We start from the raw sequence: 15,774 nt of genomic DNA, 5'->3' as shown, positions 1-15,774 counted from the left end.
TTGAGCGATGAGAGGTATTCAGAAAAATATTTTAAGAAATGATGGCCAAAAATTTGTGAAAACTGTACATCTGCAGATCCAAGATATTAAATGGGACTAGAGTACAAAAAGCATGAATAAAGCTATATCAAGGTATATTATATCATAAATAAATTGCTCAAAACCAGTGATAAAGAGCAATCTTAGCAGTTAGAGAAGACATTTATGTAGAGAAGAACTAAGGATGACATCAGATTTCTTGTCAGAAATTAGGCATAAGAGAACATAGTGGAGTGATACCTTTAATATATTTGAAGAGTAATAATGTTGGCTGATAATATCATGCCCAGTGAAATATCTTTCTAAAATGAAGACTTGTACTGACATACAAGCTGAAAGAATTCACCTACACTTGCACCAAGACAGCAGATGGAAATAATGGAATAAAGGAGTAAAGAACACTGAAAATGGTGACTGTGTGCATAAATATTTAAAATAATTTTTCTTATTTGAACATTTTAAAAAGTCATTGACTGTTTAAAGACAAATATCAGTGTAGTATGGGACTTAGAAAACATGTAAAGTAAAATACATGACAACAGTATAAATCTCAGAAGGGTAGTAACTATTGTAACGTTCTTATTGAATATGTGAAGTAATATAGTATCATCTGAAGGTAGATTGTGACAAATTAAAGATGTATATTCTAAACCCTGAAGCACTAAGATTAGAAAACAGAGTTATAGTTTAATAAGCCAATAGAGGAATCACTAAAAATACCGATAGTGGTATTTCTGCAAAAGAAGACAGAAAGAAAAGAAAAAGAACAAAGAACAGAAGGAACAAATAGAAGATTATATTAAGCTTACACCTATGCACAGCAGTAATCCTATTAAGTGGAAAGTATCTAAATACATCAGTTAAAAACAGAGATTGTCATATTGCCTAAAGAAGCAAGACCCAAATAGATGTCTAAGGGAATAACACTGTAAATAGAAAGACACAAAGAAGTCAAAACTAAAATGATTGAAAAAGGTATCTCATGTTAAACACTAGTCAAAGGAAATCTGGAGTAGCTACATTAAACCAAAAGAGGTTGTGGGGCAAAATATATCATCAGGACTAAAGAAAGTTATTTTCTAATGATAAACGAATCAGTCAAGATTATATAATAAACCTAAATGCTTGTACTTTTAATATTAGACCTTCAAAATACATGAAGTATCAAAATTGATAGAATTATGAGGAAAATGATGAATCCTATAGATTACATTTAGAGATTTCAATATCCTCTCCTCAGCAATTGGCAGAAAACGAAAAATAAAAGTAAGGTTGTATAAAGTGTGAATGACATAATCCATCCATTTGAAATTAATTGACATTTATAGAAAACCCCCAAGGAGCTTAGTGCACATGGGACATTTACCAAGATAAACTATATTCTGGATCTTAAAAAAATTATCAGTAAATATAAAAGTATTCAAAGTCAGGCAAAGCTTATTCTCTGAACACAATAAAATGAGAAATCAATAATGGAAAAATCTGGAAAATTCTCAAATATTTGAAAACTTAAGTGCCAGGCTGCTATCTGCTATCTATCTATAACTGTATCTATCTATCATATATATATATATTTGGTATAAATGAACAACACAGTACATTTATTTTTATGTGGTGTTGGGGATCGAACCCAGTGCCTCACACATGTAAGGCAAGCACTTTACCAATGAGCTACAACCTTAGCCCCCACTGCTAAATAATTTTTGAGTCAAATAAATCAGAGAAGAAATTCATATTTTGAGTTGAATAAAACTGAAAACAACATATCCATTTGTGCAATGTCACTAAAGTGTTATTGGAAAATTTATAGCACTACCAGGCCCAAGATAGCTTTATTAAAAAAGAAGTCTCTAATCATTGACTTAGTTCCTACTATGAGAAACTAGAAAAGGAAAAATAAATTAATCTCCAAGTAAGCAAGAAAAAAAGATATAATAAAGACTATAAGTCAGTAAAATTTAAAAAAAAAGGAAAATAAGAGAAAATCAATGAAACCCAAAGCTAGTTTTTTAAGATGAATAAAATTGATCAACATCTAGTGAGGGAAATAAAAGAGGAGACACGGGTTACCAATATTCGCAATCAGAGAAGGGATAGCACTACAGATTTCTCAGATACTAGACTGATAATGGGGATATTATGAACAGTTTATGTTAATTAACTTGACAATTTAGATGAAATGAAGAAATTCTATTTAAGCCACAAATTGCAAATGTTCACTCAAGAAAAACAGACAATTTCATAAACCTTGTTGACTATTAAAGAAATTGAAGGTATAGGTAAAAACTTTTCTAGAAAGAAAAAAATATAAGACGAAGATAGCTTTATTGGTGATCCAATTAAACCTGTAAGGAAGAAATGATACTAATTCCTAATAGTAGTAGTAATACTAAACCCTTGTAGAATATTAAAGCAAGGAAATATTTCTCCTATGAATCCAGTGTTATCACTACACCAAACCAAGACAAAGATATAATAAGAAAAGAAAACCACATACCTCTCATGGGATCTCCAATGAATCTGTACAGAAATTCTAAACAAAAATTTAAGTCAAATACAACAATATGTAAAAGGAAAATACATCATAGACAAAAACTAGACGGATGATGGGGATTTATGTCAAGAATCCAAAATTTATTTAACATTTGAAAATCAATGAAATTTACCACATTGATGTACCTAAAAGCACAATCTTTGTGTTTAGCTCGAGAGATACAAAACAAGCATTTAAAAAACATAGCAGAAGGGGGAAATGTTGGGGAGTAATATTGGCCAAATTATATTGTTATTTTGTGTGCATGTACAAGTAGGTGACAATAAATCGCATCGACATGTAAAAAAAATCAGCCCTGATTATTATTTAAAAAATTTTTTAGATGTTGATTGACTTTTATTTTATTCACTTATTTATATGCAGTGCTGAGATTTGAACCCATTGCCTCACACATGCTAGGCAAGTGCTCTACCACTGAGTATCAACCCCAGCCCCTCAGCATTGATTATTGATGTAGAAAAACAAACAACAAACTAGGAATAGAAGGGAGCTTAAAACATCCTCTGAAAAAATGCAGCTAACCTCATTCTTAATGGTTGATAATTGAATACTTTTCCCCAAGATTAGAAACCAAACAGAGATGTCTACTCTCATTACATCTATTCAGCATTGTACTGGGGTGCAGTAAGGAAATAGCTAGTATACTAAGGCAAGAAAAAGAAATAAAATGCACTCAGATTGGAAAGGAAGAAATAAAATTCTCTTTCTTTTCAGATAACATGAATATATATAGATACAATCTGGTATGATCTAGAAAAAAGCTATTGTAAGGTTGACAGATAAAATTTACATCTAATAGCAATTATATTTTCTATATATTAACAATGAATAATTAGAAATTGAAATTTTAAAGATTTCCATGTACAATAGAACAAAAATATGAAGTATTTAAACATAAACATGGCAAAAACTAAAATGTATATATTAAAAACTATCAAATATTGCTGATAGAATTTAAAGAGAACCTAAATGGAGAGATATACCTAATTTATGAGTCAGAAGACTAAGGTGTCCATTCATCCCAGTTTAATCACCAGAGTCAACATTATTCCAATCAAAATCCCTGCAGAGTTTTGTAGAAAATGACAAGCTGATTGCAACAGACCTAGAATACGTGGCTTCAAGACTTAATCTAGGGCTGGGGATGTAGCTCAGTGGTAGAGGACTTGCCTAGCATATGCAAGGTCCTGTGTTCAATCCCTAGTACCATACGAAGAGGAAAAAAAATATTCTAAAGCTACAGTAATCAGGATTGTAGACAAAACATATTGAAACAGAGCCAAGAATTCAGAGATAGATACACAATATATATGGCAACAGTCATTGACAAAGATGGAAAGACAAGTAGAGAATGGAAAGTTTTTTCAGCAAATGGTACTGAAATTACTGCATATTTATATGCAAAATATTGATCCATGCCTTGCATTAGACACCTGAATTAACTCACAGACTTAAATATTAAACTCAAAACTACAAAACCTCTAGGAAAAAAAATAAGAGAAAAATTTTTGTTGAACTTAGGTTTGGCAAAGATTTCTTAAATTTGACAACAAAAGCATTAAAATGGATTTCACAATGTGGGATTCATCAAACTAAAACCTCTAATTCAAAATACACTTTGAAGTCAATGAAATAGACAAAACACAAGCTGGGAGGAAATTACTGTAAAGCATTTATCAAGACTTGCATCAAGGATATATGAAGAACTCTTAGAATGCATTAGAAAAAATATAGTCCTGTAAAATAACACTTCATCAAAGAAGATAAACAGATAGTAAATACATTTAAAAATGCTTGACACAATTATCAGGGAAATGCAATTTTGAAGCATAAGAGTTACCACTACACACTTATTAAATATCTAATATTAAAGACAATTGTGCTGAGTGGTTGGAGAAGAGATGGAGGAACTGGATGGGTACACAGCTGGTGGGGATATAAAGTGGTAGAATCACCTTCTTAAAAAGGTAAACATACACCAGTCATATCCAACCATTCTTTTCCAAAGAAGAGATAAGTTATATAGCAATAGGAGGAATTTTATATCAGTGTTCTTGGCTATTTTATTTGTAAAAGCCCCAAACTGGAAAAAAATACAAATGTCTATCAATAGATGATAGACAAATTGTGGTACGTACATGTAATGAAATGCTACTCAGCAATAAAAATAGATGATAGATAAACTGATGTAGATGAATCTCAAATTATGCTGAATAAGAGAAGCCATAGAAAATACAATATATTATCCCATACACATAAAACTTGAGGAATACAAAGCAATCTATTAAGATAAGACATTTTGCTGGAGGAATGGGAAAGTGGGGGGCAAGAAAGAAGGGTGACAAAGGGCAAAATTACCTAGAGAATGAGAATATTTTTGGAAGTAAAGGATGTGTATATTGATTATAATGGTGATTTCATAATTTCATGTTAAAATTCATCAAATTGCACACTTTAAATACATGTAATTTATTGCATGTCAGTTTTACCTCAAAGCTATAAGAAATAATATATTCATCTTTTTTCACTTTCTAAGATACAAATAGTATTCTATAAATATTTTTCTCTACTTCATTTTTAAAAAATGTATTCCGGAAACCAGCTCTTAGCAGTATTTAAAATTATTTTCTTTCTTCTTTGGTTTATTCAACAACTTTCATTGATGACGGTTGTTTCAGCCTTTTGTGACCATCTTGTATTGTTATAATTAATGCTTGAATAACATAGTTTTGTAAATACAAGTTTTAAACATTTGTTGTTGTATTCCCAGTATCTTTAGAAGTTAGGGCTGGTGGACTATAGCTCAGCAGTAGAGCACTTGCCCTAGATACCCTTCCCCAGCACTGAAAAAGTTAAAAAAAACAGTGGGATTGTTGAGTTAATAGGTAAATATATAAGCAGTTTTGGGAGATGTTGCCAAATCTCATTCATAAGGGTTGTATCATTTTGTATACTTATTAGCAGTGTCTGAGAATTTGTATTCCCCCCACATTCTCTCACCTACTGAGTATGTTGTCAAACGTTTGGATCTTGCCAATGCAAGTGAGAAATGGTGTCTTGGTGTGGTTTAATTTGTATTTTGTTCATTATGAGCTAAGCAGAGCATGTTTCTATATGTTATAGCTATTTGCATTTCTTTTCCTGAGATCTGTTTATTTCTTCAGCCCATTTTTGTATAGGTTTGCTGGCCATTTTATTTATAATGTTCTTTATATTTCAGGAACATGATTCTTTGGACAATAATATGTTGCAAATATTTTTTCTCAGTTTGTCATTGTCAAACTGCGTGTGTGTGTGTGTGTGTGTGTGTGTGTGTGTGTGTGTGTGTGTAGCAGGTTTAGATACAGCCAGGAAAGATTTTTTCAATGAGGCAGGTTTTGCCCACTCATAATACATAGAAAATTTCACTTAATATTTTCTAGTACTTGTTTATTTTCTATTTTTACATTCATGTTTCTTATCCATTTGTAGTTTATCTTTTGAATAAGTAGAGAAAAATCCAATTTTATAATTTTCCATGTGGTAACGCTACTTATTAGAAAGTCTATTTTCCCCAAACTAACTTTTATTGTACCCCAAATGTCCAGTTGGTTCTGTTTCTGGATTCTCTATTCTGTCCCACAATCTCTATGTATTCCTGGGCTTGGACGAGGGTACATGAATTAATTATATAGTCTGCCCTCCCTGTACCCTTCATTGCTCTTCTTTTTCAGTGCTTTCCTGCTTATTCTTGTTCTTTTGAATTGACTATATTCAACTTGACGACAGATTTTTAAAGATCCCCAGATGTTCATTTCCTCCCCAAGTTAAATGTCCCCAATTTCTTCAATTTTTAGCACGTGCTTTTCGGGCTATTCATGATTCTGTTCTTTTCCACAAGTCATGCAACCCTAAAATGTGGCATCCAGAAATGAAGCCACCGGCGTGGGGTGATAATGACATGATTCCTTAGGGTAAGGCTTTTTAAAAAGAGTGTCATCCACAATTGGAGAAAGTAACAGGACTAGAATGAGCAGGGAAGGAAAGCCCAGTCCAAGCAGTAGTCTTTTAGAAGGGAGCAGGAGAAGCTTCTCCTCTTCTGTCTGCACTTTGGGGGCAGGTAGGTACCTGGTGTCTCAACACATTGACAAAAGGGTTTTGCTCTGGGAGGGGCTGGGAGGCCTGACTTTCTCCTTTTTCCTAGTCTCTGCCTATAATCCCCTTCTGCTAGTTTCCCTGGCTTCCTCCAGGGCCTTCTAAATCGCCGGTCCTCTCCCAGTTCCGGGGACAGGTGAGCCTCTTTCCTTCTGGAGTCCTTTCATTTGGACTCTTCCGCTTGGCTGTACCGGCGCTGTCCCCCGCCGGGCTCCGCTGTTGGTTCTTCCTGCTCCTCGCCACGCCCCTCAGCATCCTCTGTCTGCTCACTGCAGTCCACCCAGGGGCTTCCTCTGATGATGGGTTTTATGTGCCTTGGGCGGAAAGCGCCTGTGGTGGAGGAAGGCAAAGTTCACTCTCACTACCCGCCCCCTGCGCTGGGTCCTACTGAAGTAGACAACGGTGAAAGAGAGGGTCCTGTGCTTTTCTGCAGGGAAGCGTCGCTTCCACTCAGCCGTCCCTACACCATGGACTCAGTACCTGCCACTGTGCCTTCTGTCACTGTTTCCCTGGGGGACCCAGAGCTCCTGGGACCCCTGTCGGGTGGCTGAGTTCTGGCGGAGTGGGTGCACTGACTGTCGTGGCGACGGAGAAATGGAGTGTGTCAGGCCCAAGGCAGGCAGGACGTGACTGTATGGTTAAGCCAGGCCGGTGAGAGTGTACTTGAGCTTTCCCCACTTGCACTTTTTTTTTGACGGAATAGAGGTGACAACCTCATGGTATGTTCTGAAATGCAGCCAACAATCCAAACAGCTAATGTTACTATGGGTCTTTTCCCTAAGGAGACTGCAGGGGAATTGGGCCCAAGTGACAGTTATCTCCTATTACGTGTAGAGGGCGGTGAAAACAGGGAAGAGTAGGCAGGTGTTTACTGCACTGCCTTTGAGCAACCATTTAAAATTAGGCTCTGAATTTTATAGAAGGATGTTAAATTCAGAGAAGTTTATCTAAGCCAGTTTTCAAGAGTTGTCTGAAATTACATGTCATGTATCTGTATATAAGAGTGGAATGGAAGTAAGATTTAAAATCTTATACATATATCGTTATTGTTTTTATTTGTTGCCATAAAATTAATTAGTTCTTTCATATATTTGTTTTGTCTTAAATGAATATTTTAAATTATAAAAACCAGGTTATCTAAGAGAAAAGAATGATCCAGAGGGATTCTAGCCAGGTGTTAAACAATGTGATGATATAGGGCCTGTTACAAACTGGAAATGTATGCTCAATTTAAAGTATTTAGATTCGGGCTGGGGTTGTGGTTCAGTAGAGCGCTTGCCTAGCATACATGAGGCACTGGGTTCGATCCTCAGCACCATATAAAAACAAAACAATGTGTCCACCCTAAAACTAAAGATACATAAATAAATATTTTAAAAAAGTATTTAGATTCATTATACTTGAAAACACTGGAAGCGAACACAAAATATGAGACTGCCAGTATCCTCTCTCTTGAAGAAGCTATTGGAAAATATTGAGGAGGTGGATTTCTGATGAGGAAGTTGGTTTAGAATTGCCATGATTCTTTGTGACTGTTTTGTTATAAATTTAAGGTTTCCCATTTCTTCTAATTTGTCTGTTTAAGCTGTTTACTACATTGCCTGATGATACTCAACCTGGGCCTGATTTTTATGGACTACCATGGAAGCCTGTAGTATTCACTGTTTTCTTTGGGATTGTATCCTTTGTCATTTTCTATTGGAGAACTGCTCTTGTGAGTAAATTAACTTACTTATACCTTAGCACATAAGCACAAGGATTATTTTATATAGTCACTGCCCCCCCCTTTTTTTCTTTTTCAATTGCTAAAACACAAAATAGTGGTTTAAGTCAAACTAACATTATAAAATAATTTAATGTGGGTGCAGTTGGTAGAACTGGTAATTCTTACAGCAATCCTGACCAGTAGTTTCATATGTATCAGAAGTCTTAAAAGTGGGATAAAAGATGGGATAGGTTAGATAAATATCCTTTTATGTAGCATATATGTCTAGTAATCTATCTTAAAGAAATAACTATGCTTTGAAGATTTTGGTAATGATTTTCAATGGAACAGTGTATTAGATTGAAGACTTAGCACAACATAATTCATTTAGGGGTTATTGTATGCTCGATTAGTGGAATAGTAGGCAGATTTATTTATTTCAAAGCTTTGAGGTACAGAAAATGCTCACAATTAAATGTGAAGTGGGAAAAAAAGCAGAAACTAAGATTTAAATGTTGATGAACTGTATGTTAATATAAACATACAAACAGGGGGAAATGCTGCAAAGAAATACAGTAAAATGAGAAAAAGGAGATGATATAATTTTTCCAGTCTTTTATATAAATTTTTCCCAGATTTTATGATTTGATCATATGTACAGAAAATCCCTTTTTATTTGGAAGTATAGATTATGTGTTGTCCAAAAATCCATTAAATGTTTTGTTCATTAAGGTTTTTTTTTTTTCCTGAGCAGAATTAGTCTATCTATGTGTATGTGTGTACATATATGTATGTGTGTGTGTGTGTGTGTGTGTGTGTGTGTATATATGTGTATATATATACACACATATATATATGCGCTTATACATACTTATGTTTGTACTGTAGGTCATTCTGTTTCATAGTTATTTAACATAATTGGAAGAAAATTATTTTAGGTAAATGGACTTTGCATATGAAAAGCCTAACAGTTAAAGAGGCCAAAAACATTGGATACAAATCTTTTCAAATCTGAGTGTTCTTTTTCTGATTTCTTAATTATTTCAGACATATCATTGTTAAGATAAGTTTCCTCTCCTTGTACAATTGAGTGTAAAATCTCTTAAAAAGTATTCCCTTCTTAAATAGAAGAATCGTTTGCCTGGATTCCTGTGAGGAATTTTCTAATCTCATTGAACTTTTTCTCAGCTAAAAGTAAAAAGGAAATAGAAGGATAAAGAGAAGGGAAAAACATGAAAACATTTTATATTTCTCTCTCTTGTTTCTTTCATTTCAAGAACCCTGGTACCTGTTTCTCTTTTCACTAGGTTATGTGGGATGTGGTTCCTAGCTTGTTGCTCCTCAGTTTCAGCATTTGACTTTAAAACTTTAGTCTCCCTACCTTAGATGACTGCTTTTATGCTACTTCCCATTTTCCTCTGTTGTCATTTTGAGTAAAAGGTTAGCAAGGCTATGACATTAAAGAAATGTTCATTTTTTTCTGTGTTGGAGTTTTCTGAATGCAATTTCCTGTTACGAATATCCCCTGGATGATCCGTGGACACATCTGAATATCCCATCACCATTTATAACATTTGAAAGGACAAGTAATATGCTAAGTTACAAAGAAATTTAGTGATGTTTTAAAAAAAATTCTGCTTAGGTTTTATTATCAGGTAGTTTATTGCTGTTTTTTGGAAACGATTGTTTTTGTCCTTTCCAGAATATGTTAATTGTCATTTCTCTTATTGCTTGTGCATTTTCTTCAAGCAGTCTTTCCTTTCAGATTTCTTGCTATATATTTAGTGGTTTGCAGAAATAAGATGATGTAGCCTCTTAGTTTCTAAATTCAGCCAATAGCCAAATTTAAATTGGAGTTCTAAGATGTTTTCTGGTGAGTGAAAGTGGCATATCTTAGTACAAAGATTATGCATTTAATATTGTTTCCTCAGATTTCTTTTGAATAGTCATTGTTTCTAGACTTTATCCTGGTTATTTAGAATTGTCAAGTAAATGATTTTGAGTATACCCACACACACACACACACACACATACACACATCTTTGCTGTGAAATAAGGTACATATCTTAGTGTTTTTATGTCAGAGGCTATTTATGAAATATCACTACCAATTAAATTTAAAAGGCTTGTTAACCTTTACTTATCTTTAATCCTATAAATTATTATCCTGAACCAGAATGTTATTAAATTCTCACTTGGTTATGATTCTGACTGTTGTTTTAGGAATGCTGTTTCTATTGAGCAGATGTTTGACATCGAATTTAATCTTTTTTCTCTCTTCTAGGTAAAAGATAGAGTATATCAAGGTAAATTTTTAGGTTTCTTAAACTTGTAATAACCCTTTGTATTGGTGTTTGATGTGTGTTTTATGTATGTTAGAAGTAGATACAGTGACTTTTAATGTCTATTATCTTTTTTACCTCCTGAAAATTTTACTATTCCTAGGTTGCTAGCCTGGATAATAGAGTAGATGATGATGGTTCCAACTCTGAGATAGGAGATAAAGAGGAGGAACAAATTGTGGATAGGGAGATGATGATAAGTTTTAATTTGGGGCAGATTAACTTTGAATATTGATGTAATGCAGATGTATTACATTTGAAGAGTATTTCTATGCTAATGATTTAATCATGAATTAAGTAATTGAGTAGATAATTTGAAGAATGGTAATGTGAATCAGTATGTTTTCATTTCTGTTTTTCTTTGCAAAGAATTAAATGATTCCATTTTCGGAAAAGAAAGTGTTTTGAGAAGGGGGGAATATCAAGCTACAACACTTTACTGTATTTCCCATCTGTGAAATAAGTTTAAATTGAAATATCATTTTGGATGGGAGGGGTTCCTGGGATTGAACTCTGGGGCACTCTACTTAGCCACATCGCCAACCCCCTATATTTAGAGACTAAGTCTCACTTAGTTGCTTAGTGTCTCGCTCTTGCTGAGGCTGGCTTTGAACTTGGAATCCTTCTAGCTCAGCCTCCTGAGCCACTGGGATTACAGGTGTGCACCACTGCACCCAGCAAAATATCATTGTTCTTATATTTTTCTTAAATTCTAATAATTTTTATACTCTTATTGCTAATAAGCATAGATTGCTTTTTAAAAGCATAATAGTTATGCTAAGAAGTATTTCCTCATAGTACCATATAACATGTCTTTGCTTTTAGTAGATTGAGTAATTGAATTTCATTTAATGATTGTAATAATCTTGTGTATTTCCCCCTTTTAGTCAATGAACAGCAAATTTCCAAAAAGGTGAACAATTTCATGAAAGAAAATGAAGAACTAATGCAGAAATTGTCAAATTATGAACAGAAGGTATAATTATTTTTTTCTTTCTTTCTCCCTTGGTTCTAGCTTGAATCATTCCTACCTGTTTTAATTTAAAAATCATATTTTAAAACTTTTGTTTCATTATTTCCTACAAATCATCCAAATTCTAAACAGTCATATGTATTAAGTACTGCTTTCTTCTGGAAAGGGTCACTTGTCTGGAAGTAACTTGTATGGTAGCGCTATAATTTGTGTATCTTAATTCTGAATGCTTTATTTACATAGATGAAGGAATCAAAGAAACAGGTCCAAGAGACCATAAAACAAAATATGATTTTTTCTGATGAAGCAACTAATTATAAGGTAAAAATCCCTTCTTTGGGGGGAATTACATTCTAAACTCAAAAGTAAATGTAATGAGTGAGTAATCTTGACACCTTTTTTTTCCAGGATAAAATGAAGCTTCTTGAAAAAGCTAAAGAACTTCTGGATGAGGAAGCTAAAAGTCTTCATGTTATGTTAGAATCTGAGAGAGAACAGAAAGCTAAGAATCAGGACTTGGTAAGAGTTTTGCTGCTAAGTATTACTGCAATTTGGCTTTTGAAATATTTTGTAAAATTGGTTAAGTTGAACTTAGTCCAGCTGTTAACTAAAGTAAGATTAGGAGTCAAGGAAGTTGAACCCACTTCTGCCCATTTTGTGGAACTTTTAAGTACTGATACAACAACTTAAAAAAATTTTACTTACATATTTCATTTTCAATTTCTATAAGTTTCTGTAATTACATAAAAGTTGCAAAAGATAGTAGAGAGTGTGTTCTGAAATATCCTACCCCAAGTAAGCTTGATCACCTAGCTGAGGTAGTATTTATCAGATTTCTCCACTGTAAAAATTCTTTCCAATCCTTTTCATATTGTATTCTTTGGAAGTTACCATGCACAGCCCACAGTTAAAGTATGAAGAGTTACAAGCTCAGGATGCACCTCATGGTAGAGCACTTGCCTAGCATGCATGAGGCCCAGGATTCAATCCCAGGCATTGCAAACAAAGATTGCAGATTTATGTCCACTTCCTTAAGGAGCAAGTATCTTTATAATTTTTTTGGAATTCTTCTGTATGTGAGATTAGTCTATTCTTCCTTAAATTTTATCATTTTTTACTTCAGATAAGAAAATTTTAAAAATGATCTTGGGAAATTTTTTTCTCTATCACTAGAAAAAAAATTACTAATTTGAACTGGTTTACTTGAAACAGTAATTAATTAGTTAATTTTCTATGCTTTAAAACATTTTATTTACTTATTGCATTATGATTTTCTATACTTTGAACTTTTTTCTGGTTATCTCATAAACAGTAAGGTTGTGGATGCCATGAAATATTTATGACTTCATTTTCCCTCATCTCTTTCAGTTCTTGATTTTTTGCTTAGTCCAAAGCTGGATCCCCTGCATTTACCTGAAATGTAATGGGATGGCTTGACAAAAAATTTGTTGTGTTTATCTTTTTTAGTATATATATGTATGTGTACGTACACACACACACACACACCCACACACACACACACACATACACACAGATATATATCAGTATTTCTACTGAAATCCTAATGCATATTTTGTGTTCTGTTTTCACCTGGCAGATAATGGAAAATAAGAAATCTATAGAGAAGCTTAAAGATGTCATTTCAGTAAATACTTCTGAACTTTCAGAGGTAAAGCTGCCAACTATTGCTAACGGATATTAGTACTACATCTTAGTTTTGTTGCGGACCAAAAATTTGAGGTGTGCTAAAATGTGCAAAAAATGAGAACTATATGATGTCTTGTTTGGGAAAGTATAACTTTGTTTCTTCTTTGGAATTAATTCACTAACTGTAGTGTTTTTCATTAGCTTCAAATTCTCCTTACTGAAGCTAAGCTTCGTGAAGAGAAGGTGAAGTTGAAATGCTGTCAGCTTCAGAAAGAAAATACCATGCTTAAGAAGGAGAAAGAGCAGGTAAAGAAAATTTGATGTCATACATAATGTAAACTAGAGAAGTGAATATCATTATCTTGTATCTTTCTTGGATCTGTTTCTGAGGTAAGGAATTTTCATGTAGTACCTTTTCTAGATATGCAAAGTTTAAACAATGCTCCCCAAATTGAGTGCATATATATGGTCTCCATCTGTTTTGGATTTTTGGATTATTGCTTTCCTTATCAAATGTCAATCAGTTATTAACTTGCATAGCCTCAAAGAAACTTTTTAAACCAGAAAATTAAGTATTTTATGATCCTCTTTTGAATAGTTACTGATTCACCGGCCAAGGGAAGATTACATGATAAGGAATCTAAATTTAGGAGACAGTCATATGTGCCCAGCCATTCCTGCTGGAGATAAATTATTTGAATTGGCAGCAATTTTCTGGGGAATGCAATAAACAGGGTCAACTTCCTGATAGCTCTGATGTTCTTACTGCAGCTGTGAGAGTTGAGGCCACTCTGCCCTCTTCCTTAACCAAGGTCTCAACCCCCTCGATTGAGGCAGGCCACCGAGGAGTATGGCTCTCTATTTCTTTGTCTAAGTCTTGTAGTCCTGATATATCCAGTGCAGAAACCCCTCCCTAACCCATAGGAATTCATGTGTTTTGACTTTTCAGTTGCAGCAGGAAGTAAAAGACTGGAGTACATCACACGCTGAGCTCAGTGAACAAATGAAATCATTTGAGAAGACCCAGAAAGATTTACAAGTAGCTCTTAGTCAAAAAGATGATACTATTAATGTAAGTTTATACTCCAAATACATGTTTCATCTCATGAATTCTCCTGAAATCTTCTGAATTAAAATCGAGAGTCTTCCAACCTTTTGCTTCTTTTCTAGGCTTTGACTAATCACGTCACACAGTTGAATCGGTTTCAATGTGAATCTGAATCTGAGGATCAAAGTCGAGATGAGTCAGATGAATTAACCAATGGAGAGTTAGCAGGTAAGATCAGTCTCAGGGAGGTTGAATCCTTTTTTGGTTTCCTGTCTTTAATTAAGTATACAGATGCCACTTTTCAGCTGGCTTAATTTCTTCTTAAGCTTCAGGGTTGTAGACACATATCACTGGATCTATAGATATGTCTGTTGCATTGGCAGAGGTGGGTTGTTGGGGTATAATGTAGCAATAGGCATGTGAAGAACACTGACTTTTTCTATCCTATTGAAAACTAGTAAGTACACTGCAGCTACAATAGTCATATCCTATACCTCTAAGTATTGAACATTGTACAGTAAGAGAAATTTATTTCTTAACTTATGCAGATGATACTTGATTTTGATACTCATCATCTCTATGGCTCTGTGGTTTTAAGGTCCACAGTCAGTCCGGAGGCAGTTGGAACCATAAACTAAGGCTGTGAGAACAGAGGCTAGAGACTATCAGAAAGCTAGAGAGGGAGTGTAACAGTGTTTACTGATGAGGAAAATATTTCCAGATGTTTTCTCCCAAGTTGGATATTGCTTACATAGCAAATATTTCAAACCACACCTGGTAGTAGATTCAGGGAGAAAATAGAGGATTGAATCTTTCTAAACAAGACACTTATTGCCCAGGTGAAGATAGATCTGAGAGAGAAGAAAAGCTTTTATCTTACAAGAATAGCATAGATAACATTTTAGTTGTGCAAACTAGAAATTCACCTTTTTTTTTTAAGACAGACACAGTACTTTTATTTATTTTTATGCTGAGGATCAAACTCAGTGCCTCACACATGCTAGGTGAGCACTCTACCACTGAGCCACAACCCCAGTCTGAAATTCACCTCTCTCTCTTTTTTTTTAATCTAAGCTTGCAATTCTCTTAAAAGTCATTAGTCTAATCAGTATAATTATTTAATTGATTTTTTTCTTCCAGTGTTTGAACACAATCATTCTTTAGTTTAGGGAAGTTAGGAGAATATAGAGTTAAAAGTAAGGAAAGAAAAAGCTAAAGTCTTTTGTTTTTTAGGTGATCGGAACGAGAAGATCAAAGATCAAATTAAGCAGATGATGGATGTCTCTCAGGTATAGTTCTTTGTAAGAGTCCCATAGTACCTGTGAATTCTTC

General features: G+C 34.0%; 1 pseudogene across 1 annotated transcript in view; it reads left to right on the top strand.

The window, feature by feature from the left end:
* LOC144373281 (transport and Golgi organization protein 1 homolog) overlaps positions 1-15,774 on the top strand; it is a 112,084-nt pseudogene that overhangs the window by 84,686 nt on the left and 11,624 nt on the right. Inside the window, exons 7-16 of the transcript XR_013433005.1 lie at positions 8,313-8,441; positions 10,717-10,738; positions 11,662-11,750; positions 11,991-12,068; positions 12,156-12,266; positions 13,345-13,416; positions 13,596-13,700; positions 14,344-14,466; positions 14,565-14,670; positions 15,676-15,731. The product of XR_013433005.1 is annotated as a transport and Golgi organization protein 1 homolog (transcript). The remainder of the gene's footprint in view (positions 1-8,312; positions 8,442-10,716; positions 10,739-11,661; positions 11,751-11,990; positions 12,069-12,155; positions 12,267-13,344; positions 13,417-13,595; positions 13,701-14,343; positions 14,467-14,564; positions 14,671-15,675; positions 15,732-15,774) is intronic.

This window comes from Ictidomys tridecemlineatus, unplaced genomic scaffold (genome assembly GCF_052094955.1).
Source record: "Ictidomys tridecemlineatus isolate mIctTri1 unplaced genomic scaffold, mIctTri1.hap1 Scaffold_348, whole genome shotgun sequence".
In the NCBI taxonomy this organism is placed as follows: domain Eukaryota; kingdom Metazoa; phylum Chordata; class Mammalia; order Rodentia; family Sciuridae; genus Ictidomys; species Ictidomys tridecemlineatus.
The sequence above is the reverse complement of the archived record's forward strand: the minus strand, read 5'-3'. Positions and strand labels throughout refer to the sequence as shown.